General features: G+C 42.0%; 1 protein-coding gene across 2 annotated transcripts in view; it reads right to left on the reverse strand.

The window, feature by feature from the left end:
* The window catches only part of LARGE1 (LARGE xylosyl- and glucuronyltransferase 1), a 370,873-nt gene that overhangs the window by 104,863 nt on the left and 248,578 nt on the right, over positions 1–17,432 (reverse strand). The window lies entirely within an intron of this gene.

Genomic DNA, 17,432 nt, shown 5'->3' on the forward strand with positions numbered 1-17,432 from the left:
TCCCATCTCCCCCACAACCGGAGGCGGGGGTCTTGAACCTGGTGTCTCCCAGGTGAGTACCCTAACCACTGGACTAAAAGTTATGAGGGAGGTGGCCCTTCCTCCCCACTACCCTCCCAGTGCTTCATACAAGTTCACATATGGGACCCAATCCAGTAGGCAAACTCTGAGCATGCTTACCGGATTGAGCCCCACAGGTGAGGTGGAAAGCCTATCTTCCTCTGGTTTGTACATTTCTCTGGGGCTTAGGTATCTGGATACTTGGCATGGGGCTGCAGTGCACATGCACAGAGGCAGAAACACAAGTGCCTAGGGAACTTTTACTATAAAAAATTAGTCCCTGAGCCAGTTTAGGCAACTACAGGATTTGGTGGCAGCTGAGTAGGGGGTTTGTGAATCCCATTGGGTCCTGATTCTGGGATATAGGCAGCTAAAGTATTATTAGCCTCATTTGTGCCATGCAGGAATTCATGATTATTGAATAAAGATTTCCTCCACCCCCAAAGATGATGAAACTGTCGTGGAGGAATGTGCTGAAGAAATTAAAGTAATTTTTCATGCACTGTCACTATGTCTTTCACAGTTTTATCAATTTTATTATTCAGAGCCTAAAGTTCTGAGTTACACCAAGTGGGTAGCACAGATCCTGTCTGCAACATACATTTTGGTAATGGAAAACTGAGCAGTGGGTTTCCATGTATAACCAATACTTATATTGCACTTTTTATAAATAGATTTCAAAGCTCTTTATAGAGGAGGGCAGTATCTTTATTCCCATTTTACATATCATAGACTCATAGAAGATTACGGCTGGAAGAAACCTCAGGAGGTCATCTAGTCCAACTCCCTGCTCAAGGCAGGACTAACCCCAACTAAATCATCCCAGCCAGGGCTTTGCCAAGCCAGGCCTTAAAAACCTCTAAGGATGGACATTCCACCACCTCCCTAGGTAACCCATTCTAGTGCTTCACCACCCTCCTAGTGAAATAGTTTTTCCTAATATCTAACCTAGACCTCCCACACTGCAACTTTAGACCTTTGCTCCTTGTTCTGTCATCTGCCACCACTGAGAACAGCCAAGCTCCCTCCTCTTTGGAACTTCCCTTCAGGTAGTTGCAGGTTGCTATCAAATCCCCCCTCACTCTTCTCTTCTGCAGACTAAATAAGCCCAGTTCCCTCAGCCTTTCCTCATAAGTCATGTGCCCCAGCCCCCTGATCATTTTCGTTGCCCTCCACTGGACTCTCTCCAATTTGTCCACATGCTTTCTGTAGTGGGGGAGCCCAAAACTGGAGCAGGGGGCCCAAAACTGGGGAAAATATGGGGGAACTGAGGCACAGAGTTGACATGATTTGCCTAAGGTCAGTGAGCAGGCCAGTGGCAGAGCCAGGAATAGGACGCAGGTCTGAGTACCAATCCAGTGCTCTATTCTTTAGGTCACGCTGCCTCTCTCTATATTACAATCCATGTGTGATGATCTCAGCAGCCAAGAAGCATTCAGAGAACCCCAGTAGCACTCTTTTGCTAACTGTCGCATTGACCAGCTCTCCCTTTGCTAGATGAATTGGTGGCTGAGGAGGTTTTTTTCCCTCTCTCCACTTTCCTATAACACAGAGGAGTGGGAATCAGGACATCAGAGTTCTGTTTTCTGTCCTGCCACAGATTTACTATGTGACTTTAGGCACAGCACCTGACCTTCCTTAACTGGCCAGATGCTGATTTCAGCAACACCGGTGTAAACCTGGAGTTAACGCCACTGAATTCAACTGGTGAAATAGAGATCAGTGTCTGGTCCCGAGTCTGAGTTTCCCCTTTTGTAAAATGGGGATAGCAATCCTTACTTCATAAAGGGCATTTGTTGAGTTTAATTCAACAATGTTTGTAAAATGACTCCAGATGCTTAGAACAGTAAACTAGTATTTATATTTAACAAAACACTGAAATGAACTAAGCTGGACAGAGAGAGAGAGAACATATTAGTTACCCAGTAACTGATAGTGGAGGTTTTTCACATCCTTTCATTTTATATGCCACAGAAAGGGGAAGAAAAGGGAAGCTGCTATCAAAATAAGGGCAAGATATTAAAGGCATGTTTTCCTTCTGAAGTAAAAACTGTCAAGCTTCCTACAAATCGCCCAAACAAGAGTAGATACAACAGAAATGTTTAGAAGTGTGGTTTAACGCAGGTACATCCACAAGAGATCCTTTTTGCTCCATCAGGAGTTGTCCCAGAAGACAGTAGAAGGACAGACGCAGAAAGAGAATGTGACAAGCAAAATGAAAAGGACTATTGTCCTCAGCTCTCCGAACAGAGAAAAACAGGCCCATGCTTGGTACAGAAGAGCTGCAGTCATACACTTGATAACAAAAAAGGTTGTCAAATTAGTGCAAGTGGCATTAGAAGTCTAACTGGACCAACATTTCTTTCTCTGTTGGGACTTAGTTATGTTAAAAAAATAAACAAGATCTGTGTAGTGTAAGGAAAGTCCCATTGGCTAGTTGTGTTAATCAGCCTGAGAGATAGTCACAAGACAAGAATGTAGAATTATTCCTCTCTTCGACGGACATACATTGCTGCATGAAAATAATATATGTCTAATGCTTATTATACTGATGATTGGTCTGTTTATATGAAGAATCTACTCATACTGTTAACTTCAGGCTTCAAGACAAGTTAGGGGGCTCTATCTTTATTGCTAAGAATGATTTATGCACTAGGGGTTATCAGCTAGCAACTGTTTTAAACTATTTATTTAGGAAGTTTTAACAAATTTACAGATCCTTGCCATGTAAATATCAGAAACAAAACAATCACTACATCAGTTAGCTTTTGTTTAAAGAGACATAATATAGGAATATAGTAATCAGATCTGTCTTTTTTAATAGGGTACTACCACATTACAGAGTGAGCATCATTATACCTATGTCATTTCCAATTATTTTATTAAACTGAGTGAAATCTCTATATACACATATTGAACAGACCTGGTACATCTATCAAATGTTCATATCCAAACAATTGGATTGGTGTGCTGGGTTTGCTTTTGTTTTTTTTGCAGGTTAATGTACTTTGTCCGAATACTGAATAAAAGGTAACCACATGTCTAGAATATTTATCTGTCCTCTGTCTATCTTCTGGGGTATGTAATTGGTGTGTGAATGTTTCCATAACCAAAACCCTCCCATTTTTTTTGAATCATTACTCAATGGTTGGGCTATTTGTTTTCCCAATGAGAGGCTATCAATAGCTGAGCAGCTAGCTACTAGGAGACGAGAGATTAATTCTTTCCTTTTGTGTGACCATTTCAACCTCTGAAGGGTTACCAAAGGATCATTTGATAATAAATATCCAACGATTTGTGGACTGCATCCCAATACACTCTAATGTCTGGACACACCCACCAGATATGCATAACATCGTCTCTTTCACCGCAATTTCTCCAACATTTATCCCCATTCAGTCTCTCTGTTTTTTAACCTGACTGGAGTGAGATACCATGAAACTATATCTGAAAGAAATGTTCTTTTATTGTGCTGATCCTCTTTTCCAGCTCAAACCTCATTCTTCTGGGGTAATTTGTCTAGCCACATCCTATTCCCAGCATGTCATATATGGACACTCTTTTGTTAGGAAAGCTGTCTGTAAAGATTGATATCAATTAGTTATAATTTTTTCTGTTTCCTAATTGACCAGACGCAATCGCTTCTATTAAAGTTATATTTCTTATAAAATAGGTTTTCTAGAAAGTTGAGAAGGATAATGCCTGACTTGAAAGTACTGGTACCAAGGGAGAGTGTGCCAGTTAAAGTTAGTTCTGATCTCTAGATAAGTTAGAAAAGTTTCTTTATTGAATAGCTGGCCAACTGTGCGTATTCCATCGCTCATTTTGAAACTCTCTGGTTTGCAATTTGGGTTAAGATCTGGATTATTTGCAATGGGTGTCATTAGAGAGGGAAAAGAACTGATTTTTCCTTTAGTCTATCCCAAACCCACAGAGTAGCCTCTGCTAAAGGATGTGTGTAAACTTCTGGCAGGTGTGATTTTTTATTAATGCATGGTAGCCCACTGATATTTGAAATCCTGCAATTTTCTTGTTCAATAAAGACCTAGTATTTGGTAAGGTCAGAGCACCCCCAATCCACTACTGCTTTGAGCGCACCATAGAACATTTGGAACAGCTAGTACAAACTATTTAATGCCTCTGTTCAAAGTGTCAGCTCTCACTCCTGGTCTTTTCTTGTTTTATATAAATTCAAACACCCCCCTCTGTATTCCTGCGAGGGTTTTATCTGGGATAATCACAGAAAGATTTTGAAACAAGGAAGATGTGCTTGGCAGAATATTCATTTTGACTGTGGCTATTCTTCTCAACCAGGAAATTGCATACTTCCCCCAGCACTTCAGATATTTTTTTCGTTTGCCAAAGTAACAGATTGACATTTAAACCGTAGAGCTCTTTTAGGTTGTTTGAGATTTGAATTCCCAGGTATCTTGTAGAATTTTTTCCCCCATTTGTACCCAAATGTTTTCTGGGGAAGTGACTTTTCAGAGTCTGGCAAATTTATAGCTAACATTTCAGATTTGGCATAATTTACTTTAAATCCAAATGCTTTTCCAAGGTCCTGGATTTCTTTAAAAAATAATTTTAAGGAAACATTTGGTTTAGATAAAAATAATATTACATCAACTGCATCTAATGTCATTTTCTGATGTGTTCCTGCAACTTTTATGCCTGTGATGGATCCATTGTTCCTTATCCTCTGTGCAAAAGGCTCCATAGCCAGTGCAAAATTGTAAAGGGGACAATGGAAATCCTTGTCTAGTCCTCTGTGTAATTCAAAAAGGGGAGATTTAACTCCATTAACTTGCAAAGCTACTTTTGCGCTGGTGTAAAGAGCAGTTATCCATTTAAGGAACTGGGGGCCTGTTGCAAGGTAGGTATACCCCTTAGGGCAGTATGGCCCCATGGACCAAGTCTCTAAGGTAGGCCTGGGCTTCAGGACAGTAAGGCCTAGTGGCCGAAGTCTATGTAATCGCTTGTCTTCCCGGGGCAGGATGGCCCAATGGCCAGAGTCATTAAGGCTGTCCCAGATCTCAGGACAGTAAAGCCTAGAAGCCACAGCCTATGTTGTGGCCTTCGACAGCCCAATTCACTTCCCCGACCATCGGTGGTGCTTGCGCTGGGTCAGAGAGGGTAAGAAAACCCGGGCCCACCCTTCACCAGGTTCCTAGGAAACTGATATTTTGTTGCTCAATTTTAGTCACCCGTCACTACTGTCCCATTCCCCACATTGCTTCCTACTCCTTCTTCCAACGTGGGAGTTTCCTTGGCACCTGCTGCTTCATGTCCATTGGCCTCGGCTGGGGTCCTGTCGGCATTCCAACCTGGCTGGCATCAGCATCTGGGAGATCGGGCTCTCTCCAAACAGGAGCCTGTTCTCGTTGGCTACCAGCCCAGACTGAGCTGAGCTGCTCCCTCTTATACCGTGGTCCCAGATAGAGCATGCCCAGCAGGGGCTAGGGGGCATGGCTTCCTCATCCCACAGCATGGGGTTAGCCCCCTCTGGCCCAGTGTGGGGTAGATATATCCCATCACAGGGCCACAGTCCATATGGGACAGAATTGAAATAGAAAGTTTCACCCTAGTCTATCAATGGCTTTCCTCTGCATTTAGTGATAACAAGAGAAATGGATCTTTTTATGATCTGGCATTAAGGACGACTCCAAGAACTCGCCGAATATTGTCTAAATTAGCTAGTCATTTTAAAGCGGTAAACGTTTGTCCATTGCTAACAGTTGAACACAGTTGCTCCCATTTGCACATCATGAAGTGGGTTTGCTGCACTACAGGCTCAACCAGACAACATTCTTCTGTCTTGTATCTCTAGTCCATGGTATAGGGCATACTTCTGCTTGATGGAACAAAGCAGAGGTTACACAGAGGGGGAAAAAAAAAAAGGAAGCAGAATGCCATAGAGATTAGAGTAAGGAGATGTGGGTTCTATTCCTCATTCTGCTACTGACTTGTTGTGTAATCTAAGTCACATCCTTATGGTGCTTCAGTATTTCCATCTGTAAAAGGGCTTGATCCTGCAGAGGCTAGCTACAGAAGTGTTGAGCTTATTAGCACAAGAGAATAGGTGATGAGCAGGATGGGGAACCGGATCCTGCACTAATGAGAAGTGCTGCAAGTTAACTCGTCTGCTGCAGAAGGATGCATGCCTAACTTGCAGGCTGAGGATCATACTTGAGTCCTGACATGACCATTTTTCATCCAAACTCAGATCGTCTTTTTATCCTGCACTCTTGAGAGAAAGAAAGTAATAGGGCAAGGGGGTTGAGACTTATTTCTCTCAATAAGAGGATCGTGTCTAGCACTTAACTCTAAATGCCACCACCTACCATCTCAGCTCACGCTTGCACTGACAAGCAATGACCTTGCACAATGTAAGGACTTGTAGAGTCAAGGCAGGCAAGGTGATACCAATACTCACCTTGAACTGTAAAGCACCTGGAGATCCTGGGATGAAAGGCACTATACGTACTATTTGTTGCTATTAAATATTTATTACTATTTATTGTGATCTCTCAGATGGTCACTCCAGGTAAGGCGCACACCTATAAAATGACGATGAAGTGGTTAATATTTCCTGACAAAGAATCAAATTATTCTTTAGAAGAAGGGAAAAAAATCTTCAGACTTTTGCAAATAAATGTTTGCTGATGGCTCTAGAGATTTTTAGGCTGGTTACCTAACCTCCATCTTATCACTGGCATTTCTCATTCTTTCCTGTTTATTTGCTTAGTGCTTAACGGTTCCTTTCATCTTGAGGAACACCACAGCAAAGAGGAGGGAGCTAGTGTTGACTGAGTAAGAAAAGAACCAAGTGCTATGAAAATCAGCTCCTTCAAGCTCTCTCTCTCTCTCTAATTATTCCACTAGCACAGGTCTTGCTTTAATTGAGACAAACAGATGAAAAATATGATCCGAACAGCTCACAGGAGAGCAGAATGCTATTCCACCACTCTGAGCCAGTGAGACTTGTTATAAAAGGGTTAAAGTTTAAAAGCAAATAGGTGAGAGAGTTAGAGAAGGTGCAAATGTCAGGAGGTGGATATGTTGTTGATAAGGGGAAGAAGGGTGGACGGGGAAAGACTTGCTGTCCAGTGGAAGGCAATGACTCTCCTAATGAATTCTGCACACCATCTCATTCAACTCTGTAATATTTCACTCATTGATTTTACTGTCAAATTAAAAGGCACTTGCTCCAAGTGGCATTTAGTGAGACAGAGGGGGAGAGACCTAGACTTCATTACTTGGAGTTTGCTCTCTGGATAATGTTGATGTTACATGGGTAGAAAGCAACAGAGGGCAAAAGTCCACCGCTTCTGATGTCTGGAACATCTCTTTGGTTCACTTCCTGGCAGCTGAAGGGCTTTTAGTTTCATCAGACTGTAGTCTGCCTCACCTGTTATCTGCAAAAGCTTATGAAACGGTTTGGCTCATACTGTCCTCACCCACAAGCTTTATGCAACCAGATCTCATGAGAGACACTCCAGAAGCAGAATTCACTGCTGGTGTTGATGGCCATTTCTAGACTTTCCTTCCATTTTGGAGGCGGTGGGCAGGCGAAGGCTATGAATTGTTGCACTTTGAGACTTGGCTAAATGGATGTTATTGAGATGCAGAGTTACGGTAAATCTACCCAAAGTATTTACCACTGTGCTTCCAAGAGAAGACATATAGGTTCTTACTCAGCCGAGCCTATCCACTCTAGCCCCGGCATTACAAATGCCATCAGAAAAAGCCCGAAGTGTGCTGGCTGACATTCACTGCCAATGGCTGTAGGAAACAGAAGGTGGCTAAGAACTCTGAGCTGGTTTTAGTCACAGCAGTAAATGAAGAGATAAACCAAAGAGCACCAGCAGGTGGGAGTGCTGCCTATATACAGAGTGAGCTTGCAGAAGGAACTTACAGAAAACTGAAACTCTGCTGTTTAAAAAGGCACACCGCAAACCCTTTTAGACGAGAAATTGGTAACATTAAAATCCCCTCCCTTTGGGTAGTTATTTGCAGCAGCACATGGCCGGAGGGGTAGGACCACATGATCCATTCCTGCATGTAAATGAGATCCAATAAGATGGAGGAGTAGGCTCATCTGCTGTTTACCTATGACAGCCCAACAGCTGCTATTCTAGCTATGGAGAGTTGGGGACCCAGAGTTTATACCCGCCCTTTCCCCTTGAAGTCTGATGTAGACAGGGGGAAGAAGTATGGTGAAGCCTCAACCTAGGAGAGTAATAAGCTTGGAGGGTAATTATCAGTCTTACATTTGAGAGAGATGCTGAGATGGAGACTGGTCACCACAGGACTGTCTACTGGGAAGAGGGGCAGGGTAAATGTATAATGCCATGGGAGGAATTGGATGCATCTTGCAGGTAGTACCGCTGGGATAAGGATAAGGAATGAGATCAAGCAGAGTGCGGTCAGAGCCCAGACCAGAACCGAGGAAGTTTTGAAGCTATTTTTGTATTTTGTTTTGAGGAAGGGGTGGGGAAAAGGTCTACAGCAAATTTTTGGGGGAAAGGACAAGAGGGAAGCCGCTGCTGGCCATGGAGGGTCTGTTGTGAGAAGAACAGAGAGCATAGAGGGTGTGTATTTGAAGAAATATATTGATTTGTAATAATATTAACAACATGAATATTAACATAATATATTAAAATATTTGTATAATCATACAGGGCCTGATTCTCCCCTCACACTGGTAAAAATCAAGGGTAATGCAATTTAAATCTTTGGGCCAGATGCTCTATTGGGTTAAACGGTCATAGGCTCCACTGAAGTTAATGAGGTTATGCCATTTTACACCAGCTGAGGATCTGGTCCAGTGCACACTGGAGTAAGATGCTGTTCTTCTGCTGATGCACGTGAACCAGGATGTCAAAAACTCTACATCTTCACATATCTTTAGCCACCCCCCCCCCCCCAAAGGCTGCAAATTCTGTGACAACTAATTCAATCTGAAAACAGAGTTTGGTATTGAAGTGACTTTAATGTTATTAGTAACGGGGCTAAACAAAAGAGTGATTTTTTGAAAAAGACGATTTTAGTCTCTCTTTAAACAATGCTGTCACAGAGTCCAAGATGGTGCAGCAAAAGCACCAGAGGAAAGAAACCTCTGCACCTCCGCAATAAACAAACAAAGTAAAAGCACCAGAAATTCTTATGACATCATAGATCCTGGACCCCAGCCGTGCAACCCTTGCAAGAAAGCATTCAAAAGGCAAAAAGCCACTGTACCAATTAATCCTCTTATCCTCTACTAATGCATGAAATGTAAGCAGCATTCCCTTTATGATGCAGTAAAACAATTTTTATGGGTTATCTATCCAACTCATGTCAGGATGTATTTTTCAAATCAAAAAGGGTAAGAACAAGGAGTCAAGTGAGCATAAATCCCTATTGCTCATTTCCCTGGTTATTGACCTAGGGCCAACAGGGAAAGCGATATAAAAAGAGAAAGTTGTAGAATTTGCAACTAGTCTTGGCTAGCACTCATAGCACAATTGCAAGTGGGCACTATAAACTCTTCCTTAAAAAGTGAACCTATTAGTTAGATTACATAACAGTTACTGGCAGAAGGTCCACATGATGACCCCTCTTTGCGTTCAAAGTGCTATCACGAGTTAAAGTTAATTGGCTCTGCCTTACCTGAACAAAAAAATCTCAAAAAATGTACACAGGATATGCCACTCCTTATTGGCATGTGGTGTAAGGCTGAGGTGGCGTCTCTTTCAAAGGAGTGCAGCAGATCTAGTAGACCCCCATACCTCCAATAATCAATATGAATTACCGTTTGAAACCCATTAAATACTTTTGCAGCAAAGAAAGGGGATGGCACAAAGTCCTGAAAGGCAGCAACAATTCAATATGAATTCACAGATCATAAAAAGTACATGCCAAAAGAAGCACCACAGGTGTCACCAGGGGTTCAACAAAGAGCAGTGGCGCGAAAAAAGTGCAGCATTAAGTTCTCACTTCAAGTCTGATCAATACTATACTGTGCTTGGCCAAGTTTCCAGGGTAAAACTGGAATCTTTGGAGTTATGGCTGTTAAGTAGCGTAGCCCTAAACTTGAAAACTAAGAATGCTTCAAATATTTAATACCTTACGGGTAAAAAGCTCACCTGTTCTAGACTATTGATTTCCATTTTCCAGCTGTGATTATTTTATTGCTCTTTTTCTTTAAGGATTGTACTTTATTGGTGCATGTGTTTAATAGTTAATGGGAAGGAGAAACAAGGAAAGTAGCAAGGGGGCTGGAACAATTTTTATAGTGGGGGTGCTGAAAGCCACTGAACAAAACCACAAACCCTGTGCATGATAGAAGCAGTACACTCAGTTGCTGTTATTGCTTCAAGCCAAGATGCTGCTGCATCCCTCCCCCGCAGTTCCACTGCCCTGAGCTGAAGGGACACCTGGGATGATAGAGAAGTTTAGGCATACGTTTGTAATGCAAGCAGGCAGCAAAGGAGGTTGATGCAAATTTGGGTTAAATATGCAACGTTATCACCTGAGAAATCAGGCAAGGAACAGTTCCTCTGTATAAGGTGCTGGTGCAGCTATACCTGGAAGACTGCATTCAGTACTGGGCACCTCATTAGCAGAAAGGTACTGATGGTTTGGAGGGAGTACAGAGAACAGAAACAATATGACATTATGAGGAAAGTTTAAAGAGCTAAACATATGTATGACTTGGCTAAGTAGATAAACCAATGATAATTTATGGGTGGGGGGAACACAGGAATCTAAATATAACTAAGACTTTGTTTTTACAAAACACTTAGTTTGCAGCAAGTGGGGGCGTAAATCTAGCTTGCTGTATACTAAGTGTCCGGCTGGGCCTTCCTGCCATACACCAAAAGTTCTTTAGTGTGCTTTAATCTCACTACGGGACTTCTAGTGTGCGTCAGCAGGGTCCACACAGACACAGTGCACAACAGTCTAGTGTGGGGTAGATTTATACCCCTGCTTGCTGTGAACTAAGTGTTTGTACAGAGAAGACCTTAAAGTTGTAAACACCAAGAAGGGAAAGGGCAGAGCCAGGGGATAAGTAGGAATACTAGAATGAAATATCACAGTGAAGATTTAGGCTGGATTTCAGTGAGATCTAGTACACACTAGAGGTGAAATCCTGACTCCTGTTGTCTTCAGTAGAGCCAAGAGTTCACCTTAGAAGCATCCATCACTTGGGATGGGACATTTAAAACTAGACTGGTCTAACCTCTAGAAAATGCAACGTACTGCCAGTCAGGATGGACTAGAATACCTACTGGGTAGGACTGTAACTTCCTCCATTGGAGACCTCCAACAACCACCTCTGTCCCTTTAAGAAACCACACTGACCATTTTAATTTTGGTTCATTGGCAAAGGTTTATTTTCTTTCTTTGCAGTTTATGAGTGGGTGAACAACTTATGAAGTCCCCTTCAGTCTCAGCAATCTCAGAGTGGCTTAATCCATCCATCCCCAGTGAAACCAACTGTCCCTGGATATTTTTATCCACACTAATTGGCTCTAATTTCCAGTCTGGTCACTAGCAGGCTTCTTCAATCTGTGTGAATGGAATCCTTCCCAGGGTTCTCTGGAAGAACTCCCATTCCCTTGATGTTATGGATGGATCTGTAACTGAGCCCAGGTAGCCTACTTCCTTCCTCTCCCTGAGCCTGAATTAGCTCCTTCCTTGCCCTCATAGTTCAGGGGATCTATATACCTTTTTATAAAGTTGATTCCAGCTCTAATTTATATGATTCTGCTCACTGCGTTCAGTGTGTAAAATCAGACTGTTAATGGTGCTTTATAAAAATCAATCTGAGATCTAGGGTCATTTTGACTGATACACGTGCCCCCTCAGAATATAAAAGCATAAACAATCATCATTAAAAAAAGAACACAAGATGTTGATTTCTTCACATCTAGAATGAGGTGCGACGGTGATTGAAAATAAGGCTGTTATTCTGCCACCTGGATTCAGCCCATAAATTGCAAACAAGGAGCTCGTAGCAACAAACTCCCGTGGCCTAGATTAAATGCTGGGACCACCTTCCATTAATTATCACCACACAAAGAGGAACTCACCTCCTGCCTTCTGTGAAAGGAAAATAAACACTTTCCTGTTTAACATTATAAAATCAATGAGGAGAAAGGAGAAGCCCGCTTGCACGCATGCATTGTAGGAAGGGAAGATTTATGTAACCTGTGACATAAGTCACTAAGGCATTAAAAAAAGATCATTTATCTGGTTTGGTGAAGGAGCATAGGTCTTCCATATATCATTATCAGATTTAGATCAGCTCTCAGAAAAGAAAAGTACCAAATGCCATTTTATTTTGTGACAGATGGGAAGGCTCCCCCTTCAGAAAGACTGGATGAGGGCCGACTCTGCAGCTGATCATAAATTATTAACTAATTTGAACGATTTTCTCCCCTCCTCTCTTTCTCCAAGTCCTCTAAGCTAATTTGGTGGCTAATTCAAGGACAGATCTAAGAAAGTAATTATCAGGCAGGTAAAATAGGATTAAATAAATGCTCCAAGGCAAGGCAAGGCTGGGATTCTATCACTGAATCTTCACGTAAATTATTTGTGGTCAGGATTAAGGTATTTAATTAAATCATCTTTGAGTTGATAACACAGAAAATTATTTTTTTTAAATTATTGCAAGAAGGAAAAAATTATCTGTTTGGTTTTTAAATTTTATCAGGATTCTGTAATTTCAAAAACAAAATGTTCAAAACCGCATTGACTCACCATTAAGAATATTAGGATAAATCAAGATACCTTGGAAGTTCCCTCACTTTGTGCTTGTTCTCCTCCCCTCAAGGATTCTTGTAAAGCATTAAAAATGCATGGCTGGGGGTGTTTATGGAAAAGCAGCAGCCTCCTGACCACAGAAGCAATATTTTAAAAAGCTCTGGGCCAGACTTACCAAGGCTATATGTAAGGAGGTCAGCTGCTAACTAAGCGCATGCGTCAATATTAGATTGCTTGGGGGAAAGGGGAGTGTTACCGAAGGAAAGGGGATCAATTTTGAGGGAATTTTTTTTTGTTTTTACACCTGTGATGCAGGGTGAAAGGGAAGGAGTGGTTATTTTAAAGCAAAGGGAGAAGTGAAGGGCTGGGGGGAGCTTTTGGTCCCTGCGAGAGAGAAAGGGAAGTATTAGAATGTTGTGGCTTCTATTGTTAGGTTGAGGGGAGGTTTCCAATTTTATTTTCATGGGCCAGAGAGTGGTTTAGTTAGGATATTTTTGGTTGTGTCTTGTCCCACTCCTCTGCCATCATAGGGTTATGATGGCCATCCCATTAGTAAGGAGTAGAGTGGGAATCAGTATGTAGGGAAGGGGAGAAAGGTAGGACAAACTCCCCCAGTTTCATGGGAGTAAGAGACCTGAGGGAGGTTGAGTGGCAGAGCACGTGGGTAAGGATGGGAGTTCTTGGGGATTGAAGGGAAGTAGGGTCTTATGTATATGATTGTGAAGGACTGGGCTAGATATCAACACATGCACCTGTGGCGACAGTGGCTCCATCCCTGTAACAGACCTCTAAGAAGCTAGACCTATGCTATCAGGAGCTGAGGATACTAAGACCCGGGGCAGCATGAGGCATGTGGTAGATTCTTCCATCCCTGTTCAGGTGGGCAAGGGAGACTCAGCAGTATGAGACCTCCTTCCTTATGATACCATCACAGGACACTGTGGTATACAGATGGCCTGAGACAGATGAAGCAGGAAGGAAGATAACTAGAGCTCTGGTGGCAGAGGTTGTAGCCCAAGTCTGACTGTGTGCAACCAAGAACGTTTGAAGTCTTCGCTATGATGGAGACAGAGAGGCGTTTCTTTGAAGTCCCAAGCAGCTAAGCTGTTCGGAGACGTCAACATCTGAATCTCGTTTGCTCCCACTTGTCTGCAAAGTTGAATGAAAACATCTCACATTGTGATACAATCTAGTTGGTGGATAAAATCACATGGAATTGGACTAGACTGTCCAGCCAGTGTCAACCAATATGGTTTCGGAAGCTATTACTTGCTATTTGGACCTAATGTTCTTCTGGGCTGGAACAAAAATTCCAATGGGGTAAGATTGGGTCTGGTCTTATTGGAGACACTCAACATCTTCCTTCACAAGATAAAGGTGTTATCACCTTTTACAGACCATGTCTACTTGTTTTCACTGGTTCAGTCAGTGTTCTTGCCTTTTTTAATTTCAAGCCACTGCAAAAAGTAGAAAAATAATACCTTGGACAGAATCAAGACAGTGACAACAAATACAAAGTATCGTGAATTGATTTTTGGCCTGACAAATCTTGATAGACTTCCTTTAAATGACAGCTAAGAGCTAAAATCTACATCTGGTAGAACTCTGTTTTCCCCTCTGCTATATTAAAGAAAATAAAGTAAATCTTCTTTCTGTGGGGGAAAAAATAAGGTAACTAAAATATTATAAGATCTTTTCATTGTTCACTCCTGCTGACCCTTACAATTTAGGAAACATTCTTGTGGTATCTGTGGCCAAACAGAGTGGAGGGAGATTATTCATTAAGAATATTTCCTTTCATGATAATTAACATATATTATTTCAGTGGTGGGGTACACCCAAATAGCTTCCATGTATGGATGATACCAATTATTTGCATGTACATGAATGCGTGCACAATAAGGATCACAATCTAAAGCACACTGAAGTAAATATAAAGACTCTCACTGATTTCAGTGGGCTTTGAATCATGGCCCTTTGAACACACACACACATATACAGAGATCATAGCACTAGTCTTATGGACTCTTGGGGAAAAAAAGGAACAGAAATAAAGGTCCCATACTCTCTTCATACTGGTAATTTCCAGATAGACCCTATCCATTATTCACTAGGAATAACGCCAAACTTGAAGAGTGAGTGTATGTGCACGCGCCCACACCCACACCCAGCACCTGCCAATGAAAAAAGAAATCAAAATAAACTAATAAAATTAATTAAACTCTGCATAAGGATGGGAGAGAGGGAGGTTCAGAGAGGAAGCTACAAGATGTGTGCTGTACTACATACTAAAATGTTCCCTCTGTATTACTCAGAGGTGATTCAAAGAGCCACTGAGGCAAACTTTGATATATTTTATCTGGACCATTTAACTATCATGTAGTTGTTCTTCATTTCCTTTTCCATCTTTACTGATTGTCAATATACGTGCATGTTTTATTTAATCTCTCAGCTTCATAATTAGTCAGAATCCTCCTGCCAGACTCATTTGCTTGATGTCACAATCCCATATTTGTGACATCAAAATCATTTGCACGATGATGGATTGTGATATGCTTGAATGAAACTGGCAAGAGGGTCAGGTTTGATTAGAAAGGAAAGAGCTTCTGTTTTATACACACACACACCTTGGTGATACTAATCAGTAATTAAGGGAAGGGTTAATCCAAGGAAACACACCTGGTTACTCTGAATTTGGGAGGGAGTTGATAGCGATGGGGGTTTGGTAAAATAGTTCTAAGACTATCATGTAGGTGGCAGAGGCTCTTTAAACCTTTGAGGATTGACTGAATTAATTCATAAGAAAATTAATAGATTTCTAGCACATTTATATTGGATTGCTCTGATAGGGAATGTCACTTTATAATTATGTTGCAGCTGTGATCAAGAGGCTGGATCTGGATTTGATGCTACAAAATCCTTGGTTCGTCTCCCTTGGCATGAGGAATACGCTCCATGTCCATATTTTTTTCCTCTTTATCAGCTCTACTCTGTAGAGCAAAGTAGACTATGTTGGAGCAACAAGGGTCCTAGGTGCATGGTTAGTGTAGATATCTGGATGCTGGATTAAAATTAGGTGCATACTGGAGCAAGGGCATCTGTCTATTCAGATGTTCTCTCTCTTTCAAGAGTGCCCCCAGTGGAGTTCCAATACCATCAAGCCCCCTGAAGTCCAGGTTTGCTGGCTTTGAAAAGCTGTTGAATAAAACACACTCAGTGTGGTACTCTTAGATGTTAGCAAATGCCAACAGCTATAGACCCTGCATAAAATGAAACCTGTAGTGTGAGAGAGAAACAGAGAATGAAGTCCCTGCATTCAGAACCACTGTATCACAGAGGATGCATATGGGGCCAAGTTCAGACCTGGTGTAAGCAAGGTACAGCAGACCCTCGCTAGAGTGCGCGTCGCTACAGCGCAGATTCACATATAGCACAGTTGAGGCAATGGATCCCAAATTTAAATATTTATATTGGGATCCATGGTAACGCGGCCCCCGCTATATCGTGGTACCACGCATGGATCCCAAACCCCGCATTCTAGTGAGGGTCCGGTGTATAACTCTTTACTTCAATGGAGCTATACCAATTTGTACCAAGTCTGAATTTGGCCCATTAATCCTACACCACAAGGGAATGTACCATTTTTCATATTTTTCCTCATAAAAAACCCTGTTGTTTCATCACTTAATGTTGGCTTTGACCTGAACAATAAATAACCACCTACTCTCCCAATGAGAAGCAGGGTGGTGATGACCCCTGTCAGAAAAGTAGCAGAAGAGTTTGGCCACCAATCCTGTGGCTGAAGCATGCTTTGAAGAGTGAATGGCTGTGTGGGAGGGACTTTGACATTGAGCAAACTGTGCTTTATGAACTCTGATCCATGCCGCCACACGACAAAGGAACCAGTTGCTTTGGGGAAAAAAAGAGAAATATTAAACCATATAAAGAATATTCCCAAATGCAAAAGGGTTCAAGGGCTAATTCTGCAATTATAACAGGATGGCAGTGCAGGATGTGGGAAATCCCACTTGATATCTGTGAGAGTGGTCCAGTGGTTAGAACACTGATCTAAGACTTGGGAGGGAGTGGTTCAATTGTCTGCTCTGCCTGTGCCTCGGTTCCCCATCTGTAAAATAAGGATAACAGCACTTTCCTACCTCATACGAAGGGCCATACTGGGTCAAACCAATGGTCCATCTAGCCCAGTATCCTGTCTTCCGACAGCGGCCAATGCCAAGTGCTTTGGAGGGAATGAACAGAACAGGTAATGCTTAAGTGCTCCATTGTCTGTGATCCACTCCCAGCTTCTGGCAAACATGCAGAGCATGGTGTTGCATCCCTGCCCATCCTGGCTATTAGCCATTGATGGACCTATCCTCCATGAATTTATCTAGTTCTTTTTTGAACCCTGTTATAGTTCTGGCCTTCACAACATCCCCTGGCAAAGAGTTACACAGGTTGACTGTGCATTGTGTGAAGAGGTATTTCCTTTTGTCTGTTTTAAACCTACTGTCTATTAATTTCATTGGGTAACCCCCAGTTCTTGTATTATGTGAAGGAGTAAATAACATTTCCTTATTCACTTTCTCCAAATCTGTCAAGATTTTATAGATCTCTATCAT

Source organism: Natator depressus, chromosome 1 (genome assembly GCF_965152275.1).
Source record: "Natator depressus isolate rNatDep1 chromosome 1, rNatDep2.hap1, whole genome shotgun sequence".
In the NCBI taxonomy this organism is placed as follows: Eukaryota; Metazoa; Chordata; order Testudines; family Cheloniidae; genus Natator; species Natator depressus.